Raw genomic sequence first — 22,149 nt, forward strand, 5'->3', positions numbered from 1 at the left:
ATCATGTTAAGTGTAATAGTGCGTATTGGCACTTTAATGCTTCTCTGTTGGCCGACAACCATTGTAAAAATGTTTTTAAATTATTTTGGGAAAACTACCGTTTATCTAAGAGTGAGTACAATTCTCTTCAGCAGTGGTGGGATGTAGGTAAAGTCAAGATCAAGCAGCTTTGCCTACAGTACACTTTCAATGTCACAAAGGACATGGCTAGATCTCTGGGAGCTCTGGAAAGAGAAGTGGTGGAGCTGCAGGGATTGGCAGACTCCACAGGAGAGCGAGAACATGTTGAAGTTTTCAAAAGTAAAAACTCAGCTCTGTCTGACCTGCTGGGGTTTTCTTCTCAGGGTGCTCTGGTCAGATCCCGGTTTCAGAACATCGTGAAAATGGACGCTCCCTCTCACTTTTTCTTTGGTCTAGAGCGTAAGAATGGTCAGAGGAGGCTGATGCACTCCCTGCGATCCAATGCTGGGCAGCTGCTTCAGGAGTCCGCCGACATTCGTCAGTGTGCTGTGGAGTTCTACAAAGGGCTCTACAAAACAGAGTTCCAGGCCGAGCCAGAGGTGGCGCAGTCGTTCTATGAGGGCCTTCCTAACGTCCCTGAGGAGGACCATGCTGAGCTGGAGTCGGAGCTCTCTGCCCAGGAGCTGCAGGAGGCCCTGCAGAGCATGCAGAGTGGGAAGGCTCCTGGCATAGACGGCCTGCCTGAAGACTTCTATAAGGCTCTCTGGCCGGTTATAGGTGACGACCTGCTGAGTGTGCTCAGAGACAGTCTTAGTAACGGGAGGTTGCCTCTGAGTTGCAGGAGAGCTGTGCTCACTCTCCTCCCTAAGAAAGGAGACCTGCAGGAGATTAAGAACTGGCGTCCTGTGTCTCTACTCTGTACGGACAACAAGCTGCTTTCCAAAGTGTTAGCGACGAGGCTGAGAAAAGTGATGGAGCATGTCATTCACGTAGACCAGACATACTGTGTACCCAGCAGGTTGATAACTGACAACGTGACTCTAATTCGAGATGTTTTGGAACTCTCCGGTTCATTGGGCTGTGAGCTTGGTCTGATTTCTCTAGACCAAGAAAAGGCTTTTGACCGAGTTGAACACCAGTACTTGTGGCAGACGCTGGAAGCTTTTGGGTTCAGTTCTGGTCTCATAGCCAAGATCCAGGTCTTGTACAGGGACATTGAGAGTGTACTGAAGATAAACAGTAGTTTGTGTGCTCCTTTTGAAGCTCAGAGAGGAGTCCGACAGGGCTGCTCTTTGTCCGGGATGCTCTACTCCCTGCCCATAGAGCCCTTTTTACACCGGTTAAGGTCAAAGTTACAGGGTTTCTCTTTTCCTGGCTGTAGGGATGTTTTTAAATTGTCTGCGTATGCGGATGACATGATGATATGCTCTTTGTTAAAAAACAAGATGACATCAATGTTTTAACTGAAACTGTGAGCAATTTTTGCAAAATCTCATCTGCTCGAGTCAACTGGGGGAAAAGTGAGGCCTTAGCAGTAGGAGAGGGCAGTATTGACAGCTTGTTGTTACCTGGGGGCCTTGGTTGGAAAAGGGCAGGGGTAAAGTACCTGGGTATTTATCTTGGTGATGACACGTTTTGTTGAAAAACTTGGACGGGCTTATAGAGAAAGTGGAAGGCCGGTTAAAGAAGTGGAAGTGGATCCTTCCCAAACTTTCTTTTAAAGGGCGTATCCTTATTTTAAGCAACCTTGTTTCCTCCATGCTGGTTCACCGGCTGGCATGCACCGACCCACCCGTAAACCTGCTGTCCAGGGTGCAGGCTCTCATGGTGGACTTATTCTGGGACCGCATGCACTGGGTCCCTCAGAGCGTCCTGTTCCTGCCAAAGGAGGAGGGGGGACATGGCCTGGTTCACCTGGCAAGCAGAGGGGCTGCTTTCAGGCTCCGGTTCGTCCAGAGCAGGGGTGGCAAACCCGCGGCTCTCGAGCCGCATGCGGCTCTTTGCCTAGTTTCATGCGACTCTTCAGTTCATATCGAATTTTATATGTGTGAGTTTGGGGGAGAGACACTCACTGACTCCTGACTATAGTTGCATGGTGTACCGATACTTGAAAGGTATACCGCGATACCCTGCCGTTAAAAACGTTACGATTCCTCCGTTTCATTAGTATCAGTACTTTAAGAATGACGGGGGAAAGTAATCCGGTGAGAAAGCGCCGTTTTAATAAGAGCCGTGTGTGTTCAGCGCTCTGCTTCCACTCCGTGCACTGCAGCCGTGCCTGCAGTACCTCCCCTCTCAAGCACGCTCTAAGCCCCTCCCCTCTCTCGTGCACGCGCTAGCTGCCAGAGCATGTGAGAAAACGAGAAGCATGGCTGCAAGTGGGAGTGCATCTGCCGCTGCGCCTCGGCTTGTTGACAAAAAAGACTCCAGAAGCGTCACCCCAAAATGTTGATGTATTTTAGCTATATCTCTGACAGTGAGGGCAAGTCTACGGACACCACGAGGCCTGTCTGTAAGAAATGTATTAATTGTATTTAATACGAATTCTTGTCATTTATTTTATTTATTGTTCTCATTTTTTTAAAGTTTGTGTTATGGTTCTGGTGTGAAATAAAGCACAATAATTACATTTAAGACTGTTTCCCTTTTTTTAAGAAAAGTATAGAAAAAGAATCGGAATCGTAATTCTTGACTTGGTATCGAAACCAAAATGTTGGTATCGTGCCAACACTACTCCTGACAGTTAAACCTGATATTTAGTAGGTCTGTTAAGTATTGAATGCTGATAATTCTGACTAATTTGGCCGGTCAAAGTTGTTTGGGCTCGGATAAAATCGCTCCGTTACTTTCGTCCCGTGTTACTTTCGTCCCGTGTTACTTTCGTCCCGTGTTACTTTCGTCCCGGCTCTCCCTACGTGTGTATGTGTGGTGTCAGGTGTCAGTATGAGAGGATGACAGCACGTCTAATTTTGATGTGGCCCAAGAGCCAATCACAATAATACCTGCGATGCAGTGAACCAATCACCTTTGAGGGGGGGAAAACCTATCGTTGATTAAACATTATTCAGTGTTTCCCCTACCATTGTCTTGGAGGGGCGCTGCGCCCCGCCAACGGAACCCCGCGCCCCGCCTGAAATTCAAGGTGTAGATATAAAAAATTTTTTTTAAATAGATATATAGCACCAAATTGCAAATAATCTATAACTACTGTCACTTTTCACATTGAACATGTGCTCTTTTATTAAATAAACTAAACGCTTTCATTTTAAGTTGTGAGTTTAGTGTTTTTGACCCTAAGAAACACTGATGCATTAATCAATAACAATAATCCACAGCTCCTCTCTGGTCCAGAGGATTTAAAAAATATATATCCCAATGCCACAAAAATGCATGTGACGTGCTTGAAATCTTGTCTCCAGAAAACAAAAAACTGAAACAAGCGGTATCAGTGACTGTGTTTGATGTGGCTCTTTGCAGTAACATAGAATAAATGTGGCTCTTAATCTCTGACTGGTTGGCCACCCCTGGTCCAGAGGTTCCTGAATGGACCTGCTGACCTGGTCTGGAGACCCGTAGCTCGGGCCTTATTGGAACGCTGTGGTGGGCTGGGTCTGGCTGAGTCGCTGGTCCTAATGGACCTAAAAGGATTACGCCTGAAAAATCTCTCGGGTTTCTATGGAGGTCTCTTCAAGGTGTGGGGACTACTCAAAAAAGAGAGACCAGAGTGCTGTGGCTCACTGTTCTGGCTCCTCAGAGAGCCGGTGTTCCGTGGATCTCGGTTTGTGTGTGGAGTAGGGCCTTCTCTACAACAGAGACTCTGTGAGGAGAGGATCCTCACGCTGGGCCAGGTGGTGGAGGTGTGTGGCCTCCGTCTGGACAACGCTGCAGGCCTGGCCTCACGTCTGAGCCTCAGGTCAGTCCGGGTGGTCAGCCTCCTGCTGTAGAGCTGGAAACAGCAGCTCAGCCAATCAGAGCTGGCGCTGATCGCTGCTCACTGTAACGGACTGAAGTCTCCAAATGAAAATGACTCTTTTCCAGAGATGCAATGTTTTCCTGACCTCAGTTGTGAGGGTTTTTTGTTAAAGTTGGACAATGTTACTGATTTTAAGTTTAGCACCATGTCCAACAAAACCTTTTATTATTTGGTGACAAAGGTGCTGAATCAGAGCAGACTCCAGGAGCGAGTGGACACCCGGTGGAGAGCCCATCTGGGCCTGACTGAGGCTCAGAGGCCTGAGTGGAGAGCGCTCTACAAGCCTCCGCCGACTAAGAGGGGCGGGGACCTCCAGTGGAGGATTCTCCACGCTGCGGTAGCTGTAAATGCGTTTGTTTCAGTTATCAACCCTACAGTGTCTGACGCCTGTCCTTTCTGTGTACAGAGGGAAACCATTTTTCATTGTTTTACGGAATGTGGTCGACTCCTTTGTCTTTTTCAGTTACTCACTCAGATGTTGATTTTGTTTAATGTGGTTTTTTCTAAGACAATGTTCATTTTGGGTTGTAGGTACAGTCAGAAGCAAAAGTGCAAAAGTCAGCTTTTGAATTTTTTGTTGGGGCAGGCTGAAATGGCCATTTACCTCAGCAGGAGGAATAAAGTTGCGGAATCATTAGATACCGATGCAGTTTCGATTTTCAAGCGGATGGTTAAAGCAAGACTGAAAGCGGACTACGGTTACTTTTGCTTAACAAAAAATGTGGGAGAATTTGAGGCCATGTGGTGCCTTAAAAATGCTTTGTGTTCTGTGGAGAATGAGGATCTTATTTTCAGTCGTTGTCTGAACTGACAATGTGTGTCAATGTGTCTGTTTGGTTATTTGCTTTGTGAATAAAAGTGGTTTAAAATCTCTCTCTCTCTCTCTCTCTCTCTCTCTCTCTCTCTCTCTCTCTCTCTCTCTCTCTCTCTCTCTCTCTCTCTCTCAGCAACACCTATATAAACTGCCAACATTTAAAATAAATAAATAAAATAAATCATAAATAAATAACATAATGAAAATAAATATATTGCAATGCTCAAAACAGCAGCATCCAACAGTCTCTAATCCCTGGATATTACATGTCACTGCATTAAAAAATAATAATAAATTAAAAAGTGTTATATGGGTTTGTGTTTTGTGACTTCGTATAAGGCATAGATCCATTATTTTCACAACAGTGAATCATGCAGGAACAAACTCTTATTCACTGATGTGCACGTTTGATCCTGGATGATTATATTATTATTGTCACAAGTTAGACATCTATTATTGTTTGTTTGGTTTGGCTCATCTAAACTCTCTTGTCATTTCAGATCTCGCCTTCCTCCAGGCCCTTGTAATCAGCTCACTTCCCTCACCTGGTCTTCCCAGCCCTTCCCCTCACCTGTTACTCATTCCCTCATCACTCCACAGTATTTATACCGCCTCACTATCACTTGTCCTTTGCCAGATTGTCTTGTCGTTTCCGCCAAGCTCTCCAGTGTGTGTCAGCCTAGATTTTTGTCCTGCCCGGTCTTTGACCCCTGCCTGCCTGTATACGGATCTCGAGTTCCTGCCTGCTCCCTGTCTGGTTATGGTTGCCTGCCTGACGGATTTCCTGGTTTTGACCCTGCCTGTCCCTGACCTGAATAAACTGAACATTGCAAAACACTGGTTGTATCTGAGTCGTGCTATTTGGTTCTGATCTGTACCTGTGATCGTGACAGTACAATCTGGCCAACATGAACCCAGCCAACTCAGCGACAGAACCGCCGACGCAAGATGTCATGTTACAACGCCACGAGCAGCAGCTTACCTTCATGGCTGAAGCTATGCAGGAGATGGCCGCTCGTCACGAACGGACCTTTGTGAATCTCCGTGATCAACTTCAGAACCTTCCTCCTACGGTCCAAAGTCCGGATCTAACTCCAGCTTCCGCTGTTCGAATCCAGAATCCTCCTGCATCGGATGCACGCCTGCCACCTCCGGAACGCTACTCTGGAGCCCCAGGTTCGTGCAGACCATTCCTGGTCCAATGTTCCCTCGCCTTCGAGCTTCAGCCTTCCGCCTTCCCAACAGAAAGATCCCGCGTAAAGTCTTTGATCACGCAACACCCGGAAGAGAGGTCGCTCGGGGACTGTTTAACCTGGCGCAAGGAGGGAGATCTGTGTCCGATTACTCCATCGAGTTTCGTACCATAGCCGCCGAGAGTGGAATGCTTCTTCACTTCTCGAGGCCTTCTACAACGGCCTCAAAAGAGCTGGAACATTGCTTGTCTACACAGTCAAACCAGAGAAAAAAGATAGTCCCCAACGTACCTTACATAGAGATCTTCTTCTTCCTTGTGGGTACCTATCTGCCCCAGAAATCCCAATTCCGACAGGAATCAGCAAGCCCATAACTCGTTCCAACACAGAACATCTAAAAAATCACGTCGACATTGATGAAGAAGAAACCCCAATGTACTGGTACAGTGAATTGCCCATCTCTGAGCTTTCAAGATTCACCACCATACTTGACATACCAGCAGATCCCATTAGTTCTCCTTCCAGCACAATACTACCAACCACCAATAGCACAGCCCCTGTTGGTGCAGCAGCAGAGGATGCTGCTCAGAACCTCTCACAACTGAAAAGAACTGGAAAGGAACCAGCAGAAATTGCTGAAGAGGAACAAGCAGACATTGCTGAAGAGGAAAGGGCCCGTTCCTCTGAGGACGATGACTTGCCAATCTCCACATCAGACAATGTGGATGAACTTCCAAGACGTTCAACTAGGAACAGGAAACCACCAGAACTACTTCGCTACGCAAAACTTGGACAACCAGTATTAGACACCTTCCATTCACTTTTTCATTGGTTGGCTACTGCCTTCACATATGCCTTAACAGACACTGAGTTCCCTTGCACACATTGCAGCAACCAATTAGCACACAACCAGGTCCATGTCCGAGACGTACATGAGATCAGGGGGAGAAAGTGTAACCCAGGTTAAAAACCTTCAATCCTAGCAGGTTTCCGTAGCTCAGTATAAATGGCAGCCAGGTCACTTCCGTTTCCTTTGCTGGTCGTTTGTGATCCTAGTGCTACGTTGATGCTACATGCTACACACAGGGATTCCTCCACGATTCCTAAACAGATTAACGTTTTGTTAACAATTGCTGCAATCAGCGGTGGGTCTTGTATTGGTAGAATGTATGTACAATTGTTAATGTTATTGAAAAATGCCCGGAATGTGCCCGCTAGCTTAGCGGCTAGCGGTTAGCATTTTCAATAGTAAATCTACATTGATATAGCTCCCGTTAGCTTAGCACCTAGCGGTTAGCATGCTAATAGTATTGCTAGTAGAAATATCAAATGCATGGGTCTTCACTGATCCCAATTACTTTAAGTGTAAACTTGTGGGCTTTTGGCTATCAGCCCTGAAGTATTGTTTTGCTGATTAATGTTTTGTATAGAAATGGAAATAGAAATGTTGTACAACCAAAAATGTATTTATTTTATTTAAGAGATTTATTAAACCAGAAATTTATTTATTTTATTTAAGAGATTTATTTTTATTTAAATGCTTAAAGGGGAAGATACTAATTATTCCTTGTGACCTTTTACAGGTTAGGTTTTTTGTTTGGATACATTTTTTTGCCAGGTGCTTGCCGCACCTGATGCCCTTTCATGGACCTTGATGGCGGGCTAAGATTCTAAACCTATCCTCCCTGCCACATGGTGAAGTAGGATTAAACGGAAATTAATTAACTTTACCCCGGAAGCTTTTCTTTTGTTGTTTTTTGTCTTTACTGGGCACCTGAAAATAATCATGTGAATTTGAATGAACTTGTTGATATCTTGAATACAACTATTTTGTAACGCATACCTGGTTTCAGTTTGTATTTTTCACACACATTGAGCTCTATAGTCGTTCCTAGTTCTTCTGAATATCACTCATTTAATTACAGCTAATACACTTGCTACAATAATCCTCATATAGATTGGGCTTCAGGGACTATTAGAGAGTGGAGTGCTCATTGTCATGCTGTCTGCTTAAGATCTAGTTCCTCAATCGATTCCAGTCAGCCGATTACCTCTGAGTGTCAAGACATTTCCGGTATTCCCAAGGATTACTGGGACCTTAAAGAGGCCTTTAACAAGGTTCGGGCCACCTCACTCCCGCCTCATCGTGCTAATGACTGTCCTATTGACCTGTTACCTGCTACTTCTCCCCCTAGAGGTCGACTTTTTTCTTTATCCTGAAACTAAGCCAATGGAGAAGTATATCAATGACTCTTTGGATGCAGGGCTTATCCGGCCGTCATCATCTCCTGCTGGTGCAGGTTTTGTCTTCGTGGGTAAGAAGGATAAGACTCTGCGCCCATGCATTGACTAGTGAGGACTCAATAACATCACTTTCAAGAACAGGTAACCCCTTCCACTTGTTTCCTCTGCATTTGAACTGTTACAAGGCGCTACTATTTTTACCAAGCTGGACCTACGTAACGCGTACCATTTGGTGAGAATCAGGGAGGGGGACGAGTGGAAGACGGGATTTAATACTCCTAGTGGACATTATGAGTATTTAGTCATGCCTTTTGGACTCACCAATGCACCTGCAGTCTTCCAGGGGTTGGTGAATGATGTTCTGCGGGATCTACTCAATATCTGTGTTTTTGTATACCTGGATGACATTTAGATTTTTTCCAAGTCAAAACAGGAGCATGTGGTCCATGTTCGCCAAGTTCTCCAGAGGCTCTTTGAGAACCACCTCTTTGTCAAGGCCGAGAAGTGTGTGTTCCACACCACAGAAGTCCCTTTCCTGGGATTTGTGGTCTCCACCGGAAACATCAAGATGGACCCTGACAAAACCAAGGCGGTGACTGACTGGCCACGCCCTTCAACACGCAAGGAGCTCCAACGCTTTCTGGGTTTTGCCAACTTCTACCGGAGGTTCATTCGAAACTACAGTTTGGTGGCAGCCCCTCTCACAACTCTCACCTCTCAGAACATTCCCTTCCGGTGGTCCTCTGTGGCAGAAGGGGCTTTTGGTGAGTTAAAGTCACGCTTCACCTCTGCTCCTATTTTGATTTTTCCAGATCCTACTCGGCAGTTTACTGTAGAGGTAGATGCGTCGGACACTGGAGTTGGGGCAGTTCTTTCTCAACGGTCGGCCGAGGATCAGAAGATGCACCCGTGTGCCTTCTTCTCTCGGAAGCTGTCCCCAGCAGAAAGAAATTATGACATTGGAAATCGAGAACTATTGGCAGTGAAACTTGCCCTGGAAGAATGGAGACACTGGTTGGAGGGAGCAGAGCAGCCTTTTGTGGTCTGGAGTGACCACAACAATTTGGAGTACATCCGTTCAGCTAAGCGGCTGAACTCTCGTCAAGCCAGGTATGCTCTTTTTTTCACGCGCTTTGAATTCTCTCTTTCATACAGACCTGGTTCTAAGAACATCAAACCTGACGCCCTGTCTCGCCAGTTCCAGCCAGAGAGCTCTCCATCTCATCCTGAGAATATCATCGCTTCTACATGTGTCATTGGTCTGGTGACCTGGGAGGTGGAAGATAAGGTCAAGCGCTCTCATGCTGAACACCCAGCCCCAAGTGCCTGTCCTGTTAACCGTCAGTTTGTTCCTGCCACTCTCCGTACCCAGGTTCTCCAGTGGGGTCATAACTCTCCCCTGGCTTGTCACTCAGGAGTGAGACGGTCCCTAGCCCTGATTCGACAGCAATTTTGGTGGTCTTCCATGGAGAAGGATACCAAGGAATTCATTGCTGCTTGCCTAGTCTGCTCCCAAAATAAGACCTGACGCCAAGCTCCCTCCGGTCTTCTTCATCCCTTTCCTATCCCTCATCGTCCCTGGTCCCACATCTCCTTGGATTTTGTCACTGGACTACCACCCTCAGACGGTAACACAGTCATACTCACAGTCATAGACCGGTTTTCAAAGTCAGCCCTGCTTATTCCATTAACCCGCTCCGCGCTACTGCGCTCTTCCGACCGTTATCAATGGTCCGCCAATCGCCATCGCAAGCCAGCTCCACAGTACTCCCCAGGGCAACGTGTCTGGCTCTTGTTAGAGCACCACCCAATGGCGGTGGTGGAAGGTTCACCTCTGCTCCGCACGTCCCTTGATGACTGATGAGCTGATAAAACTATAAGAGAGGGGACTCAAAGCAACAGGATGAAGGTTAAACAATAATCTGTTTTAATGGTAAAAAACAACAATACATAATACAGAGCACTCTGCAACAGCAGCTACAAAATATAGAGTACTCCGGGCTCAATTCCACCACTGTGTGATAATGCGTATCACGACAGCCAGTCAGAAAAGGTGCTGAGCATCAAAATATCCTAATATTTATACACAGGTGGGGAGGAGTTGTGTCGGTTGCTCCTCCCTAGCTATTTGTTATTGGCGATTTTACTTCTGGGCGAGCTAGCCAGTGAGTTGGCAGTTCTCCATTGGCCGGTTTCACTTCTGGGCAGGAGCCCCAGGCAATGAGTCAGCAGTTGTTTATTCCATCTGTTGCTCCTTACTGTGTGTGTGTGTGTGTGTGTGTGTGTGTGTGTGTGCAGTTCCCCAACAATGCTTTGGAGTCATGACAGAACGCACACCCATTCCCCTTTAACACACACACACATTATCCCTATAACATCTTCAAGACACACACACCGTTTAAACCAACTACTCCAAAACGTTGTGGCAATTTAGCACTCACAACATGAATGAATAAAACAGAGAAATCAATCAAACACAAACACAGGTATAGTTGAGCAGTAATCACACAGCACATATGCCCATTGCAATGAACACACACATTTCTTATCATGCAGCTCACCCCACAAATTTCACATGTTTTTCTCTATGAAAGCCATACTTGTAAATGTTCTCCATAGGATTAGTTAACTAACAAAGGTTAACTGTTCTTATAGCCTAAGGCCATCTCTGAACTTCCTCTCACCTCGAAGTCAGCTCACAATAATCATGAATACATCTATTGATAACTCAGAAGGACCATTGTCTTGTTAACTGTGTGACCCAATCGTCTCAAGGCCTCTTTATGAGTCTTGTAGGAAATGAACGCACATACATTTCTCTCATTAACCAACACTTAACCTCCTTATCGTTTCTTAGCTAATGCATGCTGGATATGAACCACCAACTAACAAGACTTTAACTGTATTATATTTGAGGAAAATCTCTCTTGGAGTTCCTCTGTTAATTGCAAAGACCATTGATAATTGGCAAAGAGACTCATGGGCCTCTTCTAATATCTGGAAACTGTAATTCAATTATAGTTATATTGAGAAGCTGACTTTCTGAAAAATACTTATCAACAGGTAATCTTTTCACTCAAGGCAGAAATCACAGGTTGTACTGTACCTTACCTACTCACAAATAGCCAAAAAACCACCCTTTGATTATAACACAAAAGTGGAAGAAAAAGGCCATTTGCGCTAATCTACTTCTACTTAAAATGGGACATTATTTTAGGAATATATATAAAAAACCTCTCTATAATTAAGAGGAAAAAATGGACTCGTCCATTCAAGTTTAACACACATCATATATATCAAAACACACATTAAAATGAATATACCAGAAATACGCTGTATTAAACTTTCTGCTATAACACGTTACTTTAATTCCCCCTTTTGATCTCACCTCAAGAGATCAACTTACATAAGGTATTTGAAACATAACTACTGTCATTCTTTTCTACTGTGTCCGTCCCCCGACATTATATAAATCCATCAGAAGCTGGGATTTAGATCACTTTAAACCTTCATGGGGACAGAACACAACTTTCCATGGCAGTGAAGGAACTATTAGAGGGGTAACCTGAGTGCTAGAAAGTAGTATCCTTGTGTGGTGAATCATCAGGGCCCCCATCACCCTCAGAGGAATACGCCAACAAGGGCATCTGATAGGGAGGGGGAGACGCAGCTTTCCCTTCAATGGTGGAACTGATCAGAGAGAAGTAGACTCCTCTGCTTCCTCGTGATGTCCCCCAGTCCGCTGACAGTGGCTTCTGGGCCGTCTGCTGTAGTGATGTCCTCGGGGTCCTTCTCCTCCGGTCCGCGGCTTCCGGGTCGAGTCCTAGACGAGAGCCAGGTCCGTCCTGATGTTGTCCAAGGTCCTAGCCGGAGGTTTCCCCACCCGCACACTGGCTCCAGTGGTACCACTTTTCCCTCTTTCCTCCTAGGCGGACGGCATGAGAGGTCCTCTGGGTCACTCGGTGGGGGCCGGAGAACCTGGGGCTGAGCCACTTAGGCCTGATGACCTTCAGCCAGACGAACTCCGCTGGGTTGGCCTTGTACTCAAAGATCTAAAACATTTTCTATATACACAAAATAACAATTTCTCTCAAATATTGTTCACAAATCTGAAAAAATATGTGACAGTGAGCACTTCTCCTTTGCCGAGATAATCCATCCCACCTCACAGGTGTGGCATATCAAGATGCTGATTAGACAGCATGATTATTGCAAAATATCTACTTTTCATGTGTAATATAAAACAATATTACCTTTGAAAGTCTTAAAGTTTTGCAGCAGTGACCTGTTGAGGTGGAGGCACATTTCTGCCTGGAGACAATCTGGGAAGCCTTTCAAAACCTGGGACGAGGAGACAAAGAAAGGACGCATTTCAATATTATATAATTTTTAACAAAAGTCGGCATAATCATTTTGGAAACTTTATGCAAACAAGCCTGTCTCAAATCTACGTTGAAAACAATCCCAGTGAGATCCCAGGAAAGCGCTCCACACTCACAGCATTCATGTCGATGCCGTTGGTGTAGGACCAGGCGTGCTGGAAGTACTCCTCCACACGCTGCCTCAGAGGGTTGGGGATCTGGTGGAAGTGGATGAACTCTCGGACCCTCATCTTCTGAGCGTAGTAGCGTGCCGTGCCGGAGTACAGCCGCTAGATAATGGCTGACACATTTCCAAAGATACTGGCATACATTAGAGCTGAGGAAGAGAGCAGAGACCAGGTATCATTTAGATGTTATTCAAACATGATGGTACAGAGAACAAAATACAAAACAAGTGGCATGAAGTTAATCTCCCTTAATTTATTTTTAAAAGCCTTCTCATTGTTTACAAAATATATATTATCCTATGTGTTCTCATTCAATATTCTCAGAACATAAGCACTGTGCTAATCCTCAGTAAGAAAAGGTTAACATGCAGGTAGAGCACAGACTGTAAAATCACCACTAATGAATCTCCACTTCCACAGGGACTAGCATTTTCTGAAACTTATTCAAAATAAAAGTGAGAAGCTTTTAGTGTAAGGCAGAGGAAGCAGTAAGGTTCAGTTTGCAGTAGCAGGAACTTGAATACAGCTAAGAGTGAAGTAGACAAATAAGGCATGGAGGAACTCTCCCCCTGCTGGGAGGCTGTCATGGAAATGCACAGATGGGTTTGATTTAAGCAGGACCATCAGAAGTGAGGGTTCTTAAGTTTGCCCTTGCAGCTGGAGTAATCCCATCTAAATAGTCTCTAGGGATTTTCCCTCTTGGTTTGTTTCTAAACTGCCAACGTGAACAAATGCACGACCAGAACTAAAATGCAACAACTTTTTTTTCCCTCAGTCCAGACCAAGAGAACACCCTCAGTCAAACACACGGACAAAACGAAGCATGATGTAAGTAAGTAATGCTCGATCCGCTGTTTTTATTTCACAGCCCACAGATCAGTGACCAGCTGACAAGACAATTTATAAGGAGATTCAAGATCTGAAAACCATTTTGTATAAATGGCTCTCTCCTCAACCTGTCTGTTACTGGCTATGACTGTAAGCCCGGATAAGTTGAATCTACTTAAAAAAAATAGAGGAAAGTGGTTGCCTTTAAACATTTAAGTAAAGCATTATGAAAACTTGATTCAATTAAACTTAAATTAATCAAGGACTTGAATTGTTATTTGAAGTACAATCCACGAATGTCAAGTTGATTTTACTTACATATTTAAGTCAACCACTCTCTATTTTTTTAAGTAACGCATTAGGAAAACTTGAGTGAATTTAACTTAAATTATTCAAGGACTGGAATTGTTATTTGAAGTACAATGCACTTCATGTGAAGTTGATTTTACTTAAAATATTGTGTAATTTAGTGGGAATGCTGTTAACAGCATTCCAACTAACTGTTATTCTACGCACAACATTTTTATTATTATTCCGCCGGTATTTTGGCCCTCTTCTCCTCCCGTATTGAACATCGCAGAAACTCCGTTCAAACATCAAAACGTTCAGCTCGGTCGGGAATCGATGGCTATTACTTTTCTCATTCATAACTTTCATAATTCCAGAGATACATCCCATAATACATCACATTTTTAACATTGAAGTCAATGGAGAAAATCTTCAGACTTCAACAAATCTTCATGCGACTTCAACTGCTAACTGTTCATTCATACTTTCACTCAGACACCTCATTCCAACTTTAAAATGTTACACATCTGTCTGACATTATTCGTGTAAAACAACTTTTAAATCTGATTCTTACTTTTAGAGATATTAAACATTGTTCAGACCTTGTTTTAGAGGTTTTCTTCACATTTTAACATTAACTAGAGTGTGTGATGTCACAGCTAGAGTGGAGGACAGCTTGAAATTCGCATTCATATTTTTTCTGCCAAAACTGCCATAATTCCCAAACCCTACATTCCTGAGACATAATTTATCATGACAAATGTAGGAAAACATCTCGTAGCTTGAAAAATTACAAATAATTAAGCAAAAAATAATTTAAAAAAAGGCTTTTTGAGGGCATGAAGTGACAAAAACGTTCAACATTCCTCCATTAAACCACTTTGTAGTTTCAGGCAGATATTTCCTCATGGTAGCAGCCGCACAACTTTAGTTAAACTGCCAAAAAGGCCACATTATTAATCCGAAACTACACAAAAATGACACTTCAGATACTCAACTTCCTTGACATGCTTCACGTTTTGAAATTTCACAGATATCTGTTACGGTTCTTCCACAAAACGTTCACATGTAAGAGGTTCATCTCTCATTCAGAGCAATGGTAACCTGTGATCTCTAAAACGTTTCATGGAACACGATGATGTCATCACTCCAATTGACATGGTTCAAGGCTGTTTCTGTGTGTCAGTCTTTATGCATGCAGCATGACGGTGTTTTTGATAATGGATCCTGACCACTCACATTGGTACACTGTGGAGTTAAACAAATTATATTATTAAACAAATATATGACATACATACAACAAATACTGTAATTTAGTATCTTTTCCAGCGCTCTTCATCGGTAACTTTAGCATTTCTGAGTGTCCTTGAACGCATCCATAATAGCGGATGCGTCACAAGCCCGGGAGATTTATTCTGCTCTGACTTCTGCCAGGTAAATTCATGTTTCCATAAACACCTGAACTTTAAAGTGTCATATGAACTATTTTTTTAAATATAACACACCGTTTCAGTTTGTTCATAGACTGTTTACTGGCGTGATAACTGATATTAATTTACACATTAAAGGATACAGCTTCTAACGGGCTAACGCTGCTAGCTGCTAGCAGCATTAGCCCGTTAGCATTGCGCTGTTAGGCTAACGCTGCTAGCTGCTAGCTAAGTTAATCTCCTTCGTTTCAGTTTGTTCATAGACTGTTTATTGGCGTGATAACTGATATTAATTTACACATTAAAGGATACAGCTTAGCAGTTTATCCAATCTAACGTTAGCACACTGCGCTAACGGGAAAAGTGCCAAGCTTGTCATGTTGTTTATAGCAGCTAACTGCAGTATGACTACTCCTGTTTAGTTACCAAAGGATGCTAACAGCCAGTTATTAATGCTAACTTCAGCCTTTAATTAAATATGTAAAACTTGTGCTGCAGTGCTTGTGGTGTAGTGGAACTTGTGGGTTATCTGTTGCCACTGTTGTGTTTTTTTGCATACTTTCTAAATATGCTAAATTAATCTTTGGGACCTGTATTCATGGGTACCAAGTACGTCATTTCCGGAATGCTCGCCGCCATCTTTGTGACCGACTGAAAGTTTGTTTACACTTGTCATGGCAGCAAACACAGCGCATTTAAACGGGAAAGAGAGAGAGAGATATTTGTTAAAGACGGCGATTATTGGATGCGATCCCTATTTGTTACCCCCAACTGTATTTTGTTTATTGAATTCGGCTAAGTGTCTTCCCCAACTAAACTTTCCCGACATATATATTTATCTTGTTCACAATCCATCTCCATTCACCGGAGAGAGCCTGAAGGCTTTTAAGAGCACAGATGCATATCAATACGCCGTTGCCGGGTGGGTGAACGACACCAAGATATGGCATGTGGAGAAGACACACCTACGTTAGGGTGGCCATTTCCATAACACCAAAAAGGAGGACACTTTGGTATTATCTTTTAGTTTTTATCCTGGCTTCACTGAATCCTTCACACTCAAAACACAATAAGACTCTAGTGTACTAACCACAAGTTGAATGTCTATTTACGATACTTTTGCCCTTTCCTGGCTGCTTCCAAGAGTTTTTTGTTTGTAAGGAGTCTCTGGTACATGTCTGTGCACTCAAATGTGAAGTTGACACAAATTTGCAGCTCTGCCTTGACACTGTCCACATCCAGACGATTTCTCTCATTTCTCCATGCTGAGGTCATCATTGAGAACACACGTTCTGTATGTGCATTGCTACATGGGATGGAGAAGATGTAGGCGCTGATCTTCCTCAGATTCACAAGTGGGACTTCTGCTTTGGAAAACAGTTTCAGATACCGCTCCTCACTGTGGCATCCTTCCATTTCTGAAGAGCTTAGAATAGCTTCCACCATGCCATATTCCTCATAGAGTCCATCCATGTCAATGTCTTTCAGGCTGTAGGCTTGGACTGCATCACTGTATTCTCCATAGGACACAGCAGTTGTGAGGCCAAGCTTTGACACTTTACTATGAAAGCTGTTCTCAGAGAAGTCATACCTTTCACTCACGTATTTCTTGGCTCTTTCATAGAAAACAAGAAAATCAGCCTCACATTTCTTAGCCAGATCAGGGGTTAGCTGCTTGAGTTTGTTGTTCACAGCAAAGCCCAAAAATGTGTCCTTTAACCTTCTCTCAAGTTTCCCTTTCAGTTCAGTCATTACCTTAAACACAGAGGTTATGCTGAATGATTTGGCCTCGAGTGCTTCAATGCAGTCTGAAAACACTTTCAGAATGTGACTGAGGAAGAGAAAATACATCTCAGATACTTCGTTGCCATCCTCTCCAAAGCATTTCCACAAAATCTTGGAGCATTCCTCCTCACCTTGACTCTGAAAGTAGCTGGTCAGGGGTCTCCAACACTTCAGGATTCTGTCAATAGATGGCAGCAGAGACAACCATCGCGTGACAACGTGCCGCAGCAGATTGCATTCCTCCACTTCCACAAACTCGCAGAATTCCTTCAACTGCGCCGTTCTGCTAGCTGAGATGCTAAAATGGCTATACACCTTAAGCACAACATTTTCAATGTCAATATCCAAGTTGCTTGCTGCATATCTTGTTGCATTGTGCAGAATATGGACTAAACAGTTTGCAGCGAGCACGTCTTTTTGAGCCTGTTTCAGTTTCTGATAAACACTGTTGTGTTTTCCATAGTTAACGCTGGCGTTGTCTGCTGACATTTTTTTCACATCTAGTCCAGACATCTCCAGTTTAGATAGCAGCTGATTTGTTATAGCTTCCGACTTTTCGTTGCTATCACTGTAAAAATCCAACAGTGCATGTTGCACGCCCTCCTCAAAGTGAAAATATCTCAGTACAATGGGGAAACACTTGATCGTACCTTTGTTTGATGCATCACTTGCCACTGAATAATGCAGTTCATTTTCTTTTATGTAATCCACATGCGTCTGGACAGAGTAGGGTGCTAGGATATTTTCACACAAAGCTTTGGCTTTTGTTTTTCCACAGGTCATCCCTTTTGCTATTGATGAGTCGTTGTAGATTGTGCGATCAACTTTTATTCCACAGTCTACACTCCTGTATGACTGGTGATGCTTGACGGCATGATAAACTTTACAAAGTTCTGCTGCGGAGATTTTGTCATCTTGAGGCACCTGCGCTTTGATCGTTGCTTTTGTGCTTATCTGTGTTAGCATGTCTGTCGACAGCACCTTTTCCTTTGCTACTTACGTCCACATCGCAACGACACAACGTGCAAAAAGCATGGAAGTCGTCCTTTCGGCTTTTTGTGAGGAATCCATGCTCTTTCGACCATTCAGGATTAAATGAAGTCTTTCGTTTCGGCATTTCTGCGGTTTAACCTACCGCTAACTAGGCGGAGTTGGCTCATGAGCTAGTCTGCTAGCGCTAACGTCACTCTGTGCCACAGTGCCATGCCGTGAACGTGACGTCAAGAAGCACATGGCTAATTGTTTACGTTTATTAACCAATGAAATACAAGATATTTATTTGACATCACATTCAGCCAATAATTTGTAAAACCACAAGTCTTACAGGGATATATACTTACACATAACTTATTTTTTGTATTTCTTTGTATAATTGTCTATTTTTTTTTTATACCCTAAAAGTATAAAATGGGGATCACCTCAAAAGGAGGACAAATGAGCGTCCGGCTCAAGGCTGCGCCGGCAGACGGACACAGACATTGAAAACCGGACTGTCCGACCTAAAACCGGACGGATGGCCACCCTAACCTACGTACATGTGATCACAGCGAAGGTAAGTAATTTAACAACAATCATAAACCGTGTTATTATAGTTGTATTTATGTCTAAAATGATGATGTTAGCTTGCTAGCCAGTTGCTAGCAAATTGTATTTCTAGCTAACATCATAACTCCAGCTGGCAGCTAGCTATATTGTTTTAAAGCAACATACTCTTCTTTCAATGACAAATTCATTCTTATTTTTTTCTACATAAGCAAGAGGTCCCTGTTTATTTCACGATTCTCTGTCACTTGCACTATTGTTATATTTCGCGTTGCTCTATCTTTACTTGTTTTTTTATGTCTTAAGGATATTGTATGTTGTAGCCTACTTTTGGAGCAGCCTGGGACTTCAGATATTAAATGCCAATCTGCGCTGTAGCTATTGTATTTGACAATACACCTTTGAATCTTACATTTGTACAGGCTCAATAGCTTTTATATGACAAAATTAATGTCCTGCATTTTTCACAGGTCAATCATTCCCAGGCTTTGAACAGCAAACCAACATTTCCATGGATTGTGGTGCAGGAGGACGGGACAGTGGTGATGGCGCATTGTACATGCATAGCAGGGTTAGGAGAGGTTTGTTCCCACGCAGCAGCACTTATTTTTACAGTTTTGGCTGCTGATGAGAAGAGAGAAAACCAGACATGCACAGAGAAGCCATGCACATGGACACAGCCTAGCACTAAAATGGTGAAGTACGATGAGGTGTCTAACATCTTCGCCATTAAAGAACAAGTTCAAACCGAAGACCTGTTTCAGCACATGAGACCATCTGCTGATGATTTCAAGTTATTCTGTGAACAACTCCACCAAAGTGAAGAACAAGAGACAAAGCCCAAGAAAAGTTCTATCCTGTCGGTCATTGAAGGCCATTCCCAAAGATACACGCCAAAGACTGTACAACTGGATCTGCCAACACCCCTTACCAGTCTGTATCAAAGCAGCAGACTTGTACTGGATTTGCCTGCACTGCTAGAAGAGGGTGCCAAAGTCTTTGAGGAGCTGAATCTCACACCATAGCAGGTAAGAAATAGAAATGGCTTACGGTAAAATAAAAGCGTGTCACAATGCTAAATCCTAAACATCACTAAATGTATTAAGAATAACTTCACTGCTTTCTAATAATTACAGCTCTTTTGATAGTTCAATTCTTTTTGAGTGTTTGTTAGTTGAGGAGAAGACCAGGAAACATATTAGGTCGAGGGTCTGGTTTGAGCAGAGAGCAGGGAGAGTTACTGCGTCATCCTTCCATGAGGCAGCCAAGACAGAGAGCTCTTCGTCTTTGATTAAAACAGTTTGCTATCCTCGGTCCTCTCAGTTTTCCACTGAAGCGACCAGGTATATATCAACCCAGTCTCATGGCATTTCGTGTTCACCAACACGATTTTTAATCTATTGATTCGTGTTCACCAACACGATTTTCCCCTTTTTTTCGTGTTGCACAGCACGATTTTAAAAGCAAAGTATTTATTTTGGTAGTCTCATGGCATTACGTGTTATAGGAAGACCGGAAGCTATGTGGTTCATGAAAACATGTTCTTACTCAAGAGCAAGCCACAATTATTGCTTTTATTTGTAGACCCTCCAGAAAAACGCGATTCTGCGATCGCAGAATTTAGCGCATAATCAGCAAAATGGCGCAGATTTTTAAAAGGCCGCATATTTATCAAAAGGCCGCATAATCCCCGCATTTTTCCACACAAAGTTGAGAAGAAAAAAAAGTTAACTCCTCTTGACGTGACGTCATCAGCTCGCGCATCACAGAATGTAAACAACACTGTATAGAGCTCATTTACCAACGAACATTTCTACTAAAGACCGGGTAAGAAGTGGGGGGAAACTATTCTGTACCCCGTTGGAGCATAAGAAAATCGACAGTGGCGACCCACTTTGATTCATTCAAACATTCGAAAATGCTTTCTGCTGCTGCGGACAAGAAAGCCATTCGACTCACGTTCACCGAGGGATCAACCTCCAAAACCCTTCCGAGGGCTACAAGAAACGAAGTGAGTAGCCTACAAGATTGAAGCTGGTCAGATAACGAACGAGTAAATGAAAACAGAATGAGGCGGAGAAGTGTGTGTGTGTCTGTGTGGGGGGGGGGGGGGGTGTGTGTGAGATTAAAATAGCCCAACTGCTTTTACAATAAATAAAAATTGAATGTGTTTAATTGATTAGTAAAGGGGTTTAACGCTAGTGGCAGGTTGTGTGTGAGAGAGAATAAATAAGACAGCCCAATATTTAAAACAATTGTTATTCTTTTCCCCCGCATATTTAGCATATTTCGCAACTTTCCGCATATTTCGCAACTTCCCGCAATTTCACCGCATAAAGTCACATAAAAACCCTGCATGTTTAATCGCATAACCAAGGATTTTAGCCCGCATAATCAAGGAATTTAGCCCGCATAATCAAGGATTTTTGCCCGCGTTTTTCTGGAGGGTCTATATTTGATCTCACCAGAATGCGTGACTCCACCACGACTCCTTAATACCGCATTGCGTGGTGGAGTCACGACATTTGTTACATTTACATGTCGGCACCACGCAAACAACGCCAATGTAAAGTGAATGAGGCTGCTTTGTCGTGGTGCACACAGGCATTTCTACAACGTCCTGCAGTGAGCTTTTTATTCTATAAAACGTTTTTAAAATCTACTTTATAGCTTGTAGTAACTCACGGGAGGCTTGTTTTATTTTATTTGTATTCATAATCCTTTTTATTTTTCGTCAGAATGTATTATGGTGCATTATTTACCAAATGTGTGTTCTCAAAAAACAGTGCATTGTGTGTAATACAACTGATTTTTATTAAATTAGTTATTTTTTAAGGAAGGCCAGAGCTTCAGCTGTGTCAAATAGATTGTTCCCTTTAGTTTACGTTATTTAAAAGACAATTATATTCCTATTTGATCAATAAAGGGGTATTGTAGGCCAATATTAGTCATTTAAAAAAAATATATAATGATGATAATGATGGTGAAAACCACTCACCCCACATCGGAATGACGATGGCTACTGACTGTATTTTAAATGCTTTTTGTTTAATAGTAATAATAATCATTTTTATTATAACAACAATAAACCAGAAGAACATTCCGTCGTTACCACGGCAACGTTACGTCGCGCTTGACTGCAACGTAACCCACAATCACCTCACTTTCATTAATTTCATCTGACAACGGACTACAGTAAGTATCTAAAATCAAGGGGAGTTTATTTCTTTAAAACACTAAATAATATTGCTTTTATTTATTCCACTGTAGCACAGTCTCTATAGCATTTCATTCCTGGATATAAGGTTGAGTTTTGTAGCGTGTTTAGCTTTTACAATAGGCTACGCGCAACCTACTGTAGCGGCCACGTCCAGCTACCAGCTACTAGCGGCCTCCGGCTTTCCGGTCAAAGTTTTTAGTTGGATAGCATTTATATTTTATACAGCTACATGACATTAGCTGTCCCGGGCACAGTTGGATAGTGGAGGTGCGTGCTAGAAAAATATGTTTAAATGCATGTATTTGCACATGTTTTGTAAAGA

General features: G+C 43.2%; 1 protein-coding gene across 1 annotated transcript in view; it reads left to right on the forward strand.

The window, feature by feature from the left end:
• The first annotated feature begins 15,148 nt into the window (after positions 1 to 15,148).
• Positions 15,149 to 22,149, forward strand: part of LOC307020546 (uncharacterized protein) — a 28,951-nt gene continuing 21,950 nt past the window's right edge. Inside the window, exons 1-3 of the mRNA XM_079651991.1 lie at positions 15,149 to 15,284; positions 18,467 to 18,617; positions 19,078 to 19,635. The gene's annotated coding sequence lies outside the window, so the exon portion shown is untranslated. The remainder of the gene's footprint in view (positions 15,285 to 18,466; positions 18,618 to 19,077; positions 19,636 to 22,149) is intronic.

The sequence above is a fragment of the Notothenia rossii genome (assembly GCF_949606895.1).
Source record: "Notothenia rossii genome assembly, chromosome: 9".
Taxonomy (NCBI): domain Eukaryota; kingdom Metazoa; phylum Chordata; class Actinopteri; order Perciformes; family Nototheniidae; genus Notothenia; species Notothenia rossii.